We start from the raw sequence: 9,001 nt of genomic DNA, 5'->3' as shown, positions 1-9,001 counted from the left end.
TTATTGATCTGTTCGGTTTTTAATTTCAGTATTTCCATCTTTTTAATATTTTGTTTAGCCTAAAAACAACCACTACAAGAAAAAATACTTTCAGTAAGAAAAAGTATTATCAAATGTATACCATAACACTTTTTGATGTGTTAAGAAAAGTGGTGTTATAGTAGGTCGGAGCACTTTGCATAACACTTTTCCACAGTTATAGACATGTGTTATGGTATAGCCTACGATAACACTTTTGTTGTGTTATTTTAATAGTTAGATAAGTATTTCATGATGTTATTTATAAATAGATTATATAACACTTTTTTGTACTTATAAAGTAGTGTTATGATACACTTTATAATAACACATTTTCTGCATTATAGAAAATAGTTTGCTTATCATAATTTTATGCTTATAAACCAGTGTTATTGTAAAAGATACTGTAACACATTTTTGTATTATTCTAATATTTGGATAAGCTTGAATTATTATTATATAAAGTTGTACATTATAATTATTTTTTATTGCTTTAATTCAAACCTGCTTCATTTAATATACTTAACATTGTACAAATATATTTTTGAGTACCAATTATATGGTTCATAACACATATAACCAAATAATTGTGTCAAAATACATTCAAGATTATCTAAAAAACAATCCAAAAGTCTTAAGATATTCAACACTGCCTAATTAACATAAACAAAACATTCTCACAAAAGTCAACAAAATAGTCTTAAATAGTTGCATATTCAAAAGTAAAGGTAGGAATGCATGATCTTCCAAATGTCGAGCACACCAAAGCCTTCCAAATCAGATTTTCTTTTGCACTTCACTTGTTGAATCTGGTAAACAAAACATAAAAGAAAAACTAATGAGGTCATGAAATATCATATCATTCATCTAAAATAGTCAATAATATCATGACGCATAACCAAATTTACAATAATTGAGTTTGAATAACAAACAAGTTATTATATTACCCACATTACTACAACCATCTATAATCAAGTGCCTTAGAACTTTAATTAAATGGTGCATAATATCAATTCAAGTGACCATGGACGCAGGCACCAACACTTCCAAAAAACTTCAAAGCTTAGTCTACTCTATCAGCACCACTAGACAAGTTAAATAGTGAAACAGTGCTGCTGCCGCTACTAGTTTTATTTCTTTCTCTTAGAGCCATATTAATAAAGATTCTTTAGAAAACTGAACTAACGATTTATTTATTTATATATATAAACTGAAACTCTAAGCGTTGAAGACTTACCATCCAAAGATCTGAAGCCTAAATGCACATAATTTTATCATTGTTAGTACAATTGCTTAGCATCTGACTCGGGTACACCTTCAGCAATGATAGCCACAACTCGAATGGTTGGCTGCTTCAGTGCAGACATTAAAGAGACAGCAACACTGAAAATGAGAAATAAATAATGCATGTTCATTAAAAAGTACTTGTGTAGGAGTTCAAATACCAATTGTTAATGAGCATAACAAGTACCCACCTTCTAAATGAAGCAAAGTTGATAAAGACGTCAGTAGTAGGGTGTGCGGCACAAGCTGCTTCAATGCTACAAAAGTAATCAATAGTCAATATGAAGGTAAGTCAATCTTAATGTGTAATTATCTCATCATGATGTTAGTACTTTTTACTCTAACAAAATCTGGCTTTTATAAGCAAGTAGTTATTAGAGGAAGTACTTATTATTTCTTATTTATTCTCCCCTAACCAAAATATTATATACATTGTTAAACTAATTTATATAACAGGCTATCAGAAAAGAAAGAAACAATGCAGATTCAACAACCACCCAATCAATGGTGAGTTGACATGAGATTCTTACGATACAAGTATAGGATAGTTACCTCCTGCTCTAACTTGAATAAATGACGATTGAAGTGTTGCTGCAATCTCTCATTTGTATAATTAATGCAGAACTATTCAAAACTATTCCTCTGTACAACAAATTACATGGCACAAACTATAAGTAATATTATATTTATATAAATGGAGAAAGAGAGCTTGATAGTAATAGCATAGCTGAAATATACATCGAATGATTCAAAGCCATAAATATCAAGAATGTTGATGGATCTTCCAGTACGTCGTTTCCCTAATGCAAGTGATTTGTTAATTTGTTCCACCAATCATTCAAAAAGACATGCATAAATTGACTTTGCCAGAGCATCCCTTGTGTCAATGGCCTAGGTAAAAAGCAAAAATGTGATTGTAAGGAAACGAGTAAAGGAGCAGTAACCTTAGTAGTAGATCGAATAATAGTATGTCATCATATTAATGAGGGGGATGATTTATGTTAGAACATAAAATTCCCATGCAAGTCACATCCATAACAACCCTCAATTGAACTAAAAATATACAATCAAATTGTCACCTAACCACATGCATGAAATAGAGCAGTTAGGATTAGCCTAAACATACTCCAAGAATCTGGTATTGTGGAATTCAATTCCAAAACATCGATGAGGCATTATGAGCATAATAGCAATCTGTCATTAAATACAATGTTCCAAACTGTAAAGGAAAAAGAAACAAACAATTGATCTTCAATTAACTCAGCCTAGTCATTTTAGACCAATTTCTAAAACAGTCTATAAATAATAATGAGATACGTAATATCCAGGAATAAATATGTAAAAGGACAGTAACTCACTTAACTCCAATATTACATGACTACTTACTGTATTATATACTATCTGAAACACAAACATATCATGTCACCAAAAAAACTCTTACTTGTGATAAATTCAGCTTTTGAATGATATTATCGTTCCCCACTCTCATTTAGCGAGTTGACAAAGCTAGCTTAAGCTCCTCAACATCACATCCAATCAAATCGGCAACACTAAAAAGACCTGAAAATAAACTTGTAACCTTCAGTAAAGAACAAACATCAATCACAAAAACAAAGTTTGCGAAGGCATCTTTTCTACCATAAGAATGTGCAACACATCAGATTATTAGGTCAAAAAGTGAGGAAACTTTATTGTGCCAGCATCAATTGACCATCAAAATTAACATAGTTGTTTCACACTCACACATAAATAGTTATCTCATTTAAACTATAAAATTGTTGTCCATAGTACAACTCTCAACCAAAATGATATTTTAACAATGATGCAAGGCTAGTAAAAAGATTATACAGAAGTAGGTCCCTGTTTTTTTAACAATATATAATGCACCAAGTAAAATTTCTCCCAAAAACTTTCCAAAAAACATTAAAAAATTTACAATTGTCAATATGCTTTAATCTAACAATTACTTTGATACGTAAGTTTACTGTTGCAACATATCCTATTTTTTAAAAGTAATTATAATGTCAGTGCTTCCATATAAAATAAGAAATATTCATAGTTCATTATACAAAATCACATTTAAAAACTTGCAAAGACTGTTCTTCTGAACTCATTTCTATTTAGTTTCAAGAAGATACTTACTTTCATCTGCCAGAACTTCAACATGATTTTCATTATCTATCACATTAAATGAGATGTTTCCCAGCCATAATATTGCAATAAGCATTGCAAATACACTCTGCTGATCTTCTTTGCTTATATGAACAACATCCAGAGCTTCCTGAAATGGCAACCATGCTAAGTTCAAATGCAGAAGTACATATATTTTTTCAATAACAAGAAAAGATTAAAGTTTCATGTGTACAAAAAATTATGATGAGCAAAGGTACCATGACAATACGAAATTGTTCGGCATCATTAACACCCATAATTGAATAACAATTGCTTTGGCTCAGATATTTATAGTCGCTTGCACTCTTCAAATTCAGCTTTCCTGAAACGGAAAATCAAACAAATAAAACTTGGAAAATAGAAAAGAAATATAAAAGGACACTATTTAAAAGTAAATAAAATCCACAAAGCTACTTAATGAGTAAGGGATTTAACACTGAACTGATACATGTATTGTGAAGAGTATCCATGTTTAGAAGCAATGGGTGAAAGGGAGAGATATACGATCATTCCATAGAGCAAAGAACATATAATATGTCAATTAGATACCTTTGAAAGACACCCACCAGCTTTAGCAGTCTGATCATTCCATGTTTAGAAGCAATGGGTGATAACAGTTTCTCTAAGTTCCTAAAGTTATTCCTTATGGGAAAGCCTTTAAAAGACACCCACCAGCTTTAGCAGTCTGAAAAATGTGATGGAAAATATTTTATACAATCTGATATGGTCCTTTGATATTATCAGTGTACCGCAAAGTTGTATAAGAACTAATCTCAGCTTATATATCTCAGTTTTTTTATGCTACTAACTCATGAATCTACTTGAGCATTCTGGAAATCTTTGTTTTCATGACACAATAATCATAGACATGTGACTTCCCAATGTAGTAGTTGAAGAGAGTAATTACATATATATAATATAATGATAAAAATGTTTTCCCCTCAACTTCACAGTTTAGTGGTTACAGTTTAACTAAAACCAACATTTTGATATTTTAGAAAAAAATTTGTTTCTATTGCAGCAAAAAAAAAGCCTTATCAGCAAACTGGAATGATGGTTTAAGAAGAAGTTACAAGTAAAACAAGAGAGTGAAAGAGGTATTAACAATAAAGACAACTTTTTCATTCATGAGGAATATAGTTTGAGAAAGTTAAAAGACTTCTTAAGAACATGGAATTGAGACTAGGAAAAAAAAATCGTTTGATCTTAAAAACTTGAAAGAAGACATATAACCTTGCATAAGCATATAAACTATTTTTATTGTATTTCAAAGTAATGATAAATTAATATTAAAAATATTAATCATAATATGTTTTTTGGCTTTTAAATCTAACCTTTTATTCTCTGTTGTGAGTACACTTGTATGAAATGTAAGAGCTGGCATGAAGTTTGTAATGATCTTTGTATACTACAGGAGAAAGATTTGAAGTGAAAAAAATTCCAAACAAAGAAGATTACATGTCTTACCAAATAATATACCATCAAAAAACCCATAATAAAGAAAATGGTTCAGTTTTTCCCTAAACAAAAAGGTCTCTTCATACAACCAGCAGTAAATGTTCTTTTTTTTTGCCAAAATAATTGTTCCTTAACTTTACTAGAATAGCATTTATACATCAATAAAAAAAAAAAAAAAAGCAGCAAGTAATCAGTCAATTCCAAAAATTACAAAAAAATGGAAAGCCATAACTTTCAAAGAAAACCCAGAAATGAAATGCTTTTTACTCATTTAAAATAGTAATTAGCTCATGCATGAACAAATTCCAAACATGTTAATGAACATGCAATGGTACAAATGCATATGTAAAAACACATATATTTGCACCTAATTTCAACTCTCATGTGCATGTTGCCAAGGCATAAACCAGCACCAGCTATTATCCAATGTTGCAAATCTACCTGAAACATCCTAGACTAAGAAACCCAATTCAAGTTTCCATGTATTGCTATTTACAAGTTTAACTGCATATCATGTTCATTGGTCCATAATTTATGTCAAACTAAGTAACCAACCTAATGATTTTTATATAGAATTACCAAGATTGCAACATATTCTTATATATAAAAAGTAATAATGATTTTTTTTTAAGTTTTGAAAAATCCAAATCATTCAAGCATGAAAGAACCCATTAATTCTTATAAATCTCTCACTTAAACATCAAAGGACCTAAGTATATTCTGTACTAGATGTGTAAAACATATAAAACATGTAAGACAACAAAATTACAATCAAAATATGTAAATAAACAATCAACAAACTGGAAACTGCAACATTATAAGTTTATAACAGAATGGAAGGGAATTGTTCACTAACCTTATGATGATAGACTGATTTACTTCATCTGGAAAAAAGTAAGTCACATTAGAACTTTTAACAGCTAATGACAATTCTCAAGGTGGGATTTATGTACTGAAAAGAATAATCTTATAAATATTGAACGAGTAAAGAACCTAGTATCATTTCCCGGATTGCTGTGTCTCTAATGGCATACACATGTGGGTTGTCATTTGTTTAACGCTTATATGCGTCTAAATATTCATTTCCATACAAAGGAACTTTCTTAAATGGATAGTAGCAACCAACACTGGTCCTGCAAGGAATACAATCAAAATGTAAAGACAATAGAGGAGACATATTTCCAAGAAAATGACAAAAGAAAGGTTACAACAAATTTGAGAACATACGTAAATCATATTTTGATTGTATCTGTATTGGAGATTGTACAACACTGATGGTTCATTTAGATAACTTAGCTACATGAGATCATCTACACCATCAAGGATATCAGGATTTGCTGGGACCAAACTTTCAGTTTGTTCCTTTAAAACCTACAAAGTGAACATTAAAATAAATCAAACATCTAATGGAAAAAGACAATCAAATCTCAACTCAAAGTTTCCATAGCTCTTGCTGCAAAAATAAAAGTTTCCATATCTCTCTTACTTTCTCATCAGGCAATGCAATGATAGATTTTGTCCCTGATATTGACAATATTTTCGCAACCTCCCATTTCCCATTTGGGCATTGAAACCAAGATTGAAGCTTCTGAAACAATAAACTTAAGAAGTAGGTACAGAAATTAATAAAAACTACATACTATGTTCATAAACTAAGCTCCAGGAATCATCAGTTACTTTTTGAAACCAGTTTATAAAATTAAGGCTGAATTGCAACAAGTCTGTAACAAAATTTGGATCTCTCATGTCAGCTATTTCTTCAAAAAAAAAAATAGAATATGAAATTGAAAGTGCAATTGCATTTAAGAGACAATTACAAATGAAAAGCAAAAAAGGTAACAATCTTCATATAAATAAAAATCAAGAGTTAGAGTATGAAGTCATTCTATACAACAACAAAAATCATAATCTGCAAACCACCAATCTACAATACAAGGGAAAGACCAGCAACACATTAGACAATAAATGTAAAACTGTAGTTTGGGATTGGGTGAGGGGAAAGCAGAAGATCTAACAACGAAATACTAAAGTAAGTTTGCTAAAAGTGAAACAACATTCGTAAAACACCAACCTACTAAACACGTGGCTAAGAGCAGTTACATGTTATTAATAAATATACAATTGGAGGGAAAGAAGTCTATAGCAGAAAGACTCTGAGATTCACTAAACAGTGAAGCCAAATGCATAGGCATGAACAAGTTGATATCATGTACTAAATTCTAAAATAAAATTGTCAAAATAAACAGTTAAAGTTATAATTTGTTCCATGTTGATGTTGTCAAATATATAAGACATTAAAATTACCCCAAAAGCCCACAATACTTGAGTAGTGAGCAAAACACATAATGAACGTCATCATTTCATAAGCACTACCTCTCATAGACGAAAATAAATTGCATATGCATCAAAGAACTGCCATTCTTTTTTGGAAAATATTAGTACATACAGCCAAAAATATACCTTCTTCACAGCATAAGAGTTGGTATCACCCCACCTGTGTTCACTGCGAGATGCAGAGACCGATGGCACATGTGGAGCTACAGAGTTTGAATATTCATCACCACTTGACGGTCTGTCTTCAACTGAAACTACGTTCATACCATATAGTGAATCCTCATTCACTTGGTCCATGCTTCCAGAACTATTATCAATAGCCACATCCCCTGAATCATTATTTTCAGGTATACTTGATGAGGTGATATTACTGTATCCTAACTTTTCATCACCAAACTTCCCAAATTGATCAGAGGTCGGTGAACACATGAACCTAAAATCATCAGGCAATGATTTGATTGATTGGAAATTTGGCGGAGGACGGGATTTCTTGGTCATTTTCCCTGAATAATTCTGGAAACTACAAATATCAAATAATCGGATAAAACTGGGATCAAAAAGCTTACTTTTGAGCTAAAAAAAGTCTACAAAACTTTAACAAGATCCCATTAAAGGACTAATCAGATGAACATAATGGCGGGGACCATGAAATAAGGTTTAGACCCAAGTGCTCTTCTCTTATGGGTCACAATTGAAGAGCCTAACACCTAAAGATGCTTGCTAAAATCTTCAAAGTTTATCAAAATAATCAGCACAAGTCGGTACCAAGTTAAATTAACATAAAATTATTTTTTTTTGTAAGAAAATCTACTTTGACATGCTGAGACGGTTCATAAGGTCTTTGAATCTACAACACAACCTCTACATCCAAGTAACTTGCCAATGTTCTTTCACAGTTCTAGGTCTTACCAACGAACCATTGATGAGAAAAAGAAAAAAGGAAAAGCAAACAACCATGACATAGAACTGGAGTGTTTGAAACAAAAGCCTCAATTGAACTCAACAACTTACCCCAAAAAGAACCAACTTTTATAAATTTTCAATGGGAGGCGCTCCTGGACTTGTGGAATCTAGGCCCTCTCTTGGTGCACACTCGGGGCTCTACAGCGGAACGGGTGCAGAATCGCGCCTGGTGGTGGCCCGCGAATGGAAGTCGCACTGGGTTGAAGGCACGCAGAGGTGGGCTCGCACCTGGGGTCACTTTGTTCGGGGGTTGGGTTCACAGGTGCCTGAGATTTGGAGCTTGGCTCGGAGAAAAAGGGTTGTGAGGATGGTGGTTAGGTGGTCGGAGCTAAGGATGATGGTGGTTACGGGAGTGGCGGCTAGGGCGAAGGGAAAAGAAAGAGACGAGAAGGAGAATGGGAAAAAAGGTTAATCAATAATCCGAGAAGGAGAATGGGGTAGGCTGGTTCTTTTTTTATATTTTATTTCTATTGCTTTACCAATATTTACATAGTATATATTATAATACATTTTCAAAAGACTTATAATTATGTGTTGTGGAAAGTAGTTTTTGATGTAGTGAACCCATTTGATTCTTAGTACTTATAAGTTGCTTAGTAATTGTTTTGCTCATTTTTCTATTTTGCAATCCCTAAGAAGACGATTTACTTATCATTGTATTACTTGTGTGACTACGTGCACTTGCATATTTAAAATCAAACATTAAATTTATCACAACATGTAGCTATCTATAAGAGAACGACATGGTCAGAGACCCTTGGAGGTCAATACA

General features: G+C 32.0%; 1 pseudogene; it reads right to left on the bottom strand.

Annotated features, from left to right (window-relative positions):
* Positions 1-526: 526 nt before the first annotated feature.
* On the bottom strand, positions 527-8,698 carry LOC133818057 (myosin-1-like; annotated as a pseudogene).
* Between the last annotated feature and the right edge of the window lie 303 nt (positions 8,699-9,001).

Source organism: Humulus lupulus, chromosome 2 (genome assembly GCF_963169125.1).
Source record: "Humulus lupulus chromosome 2, drHumLupu1.1, whole genome shotgun sequence".
Lineage (NCBI taxonomy): Eukaryota > Viridiplantae > Streptophyta > Magnoliopsida > Rosales > Cannabaceae > Humulus > Humulus lupulus.
Note: the sequence above shows the minus strand (reverse complement) of the source record. Positions and strands in the feature narration are given on the sequence as shown.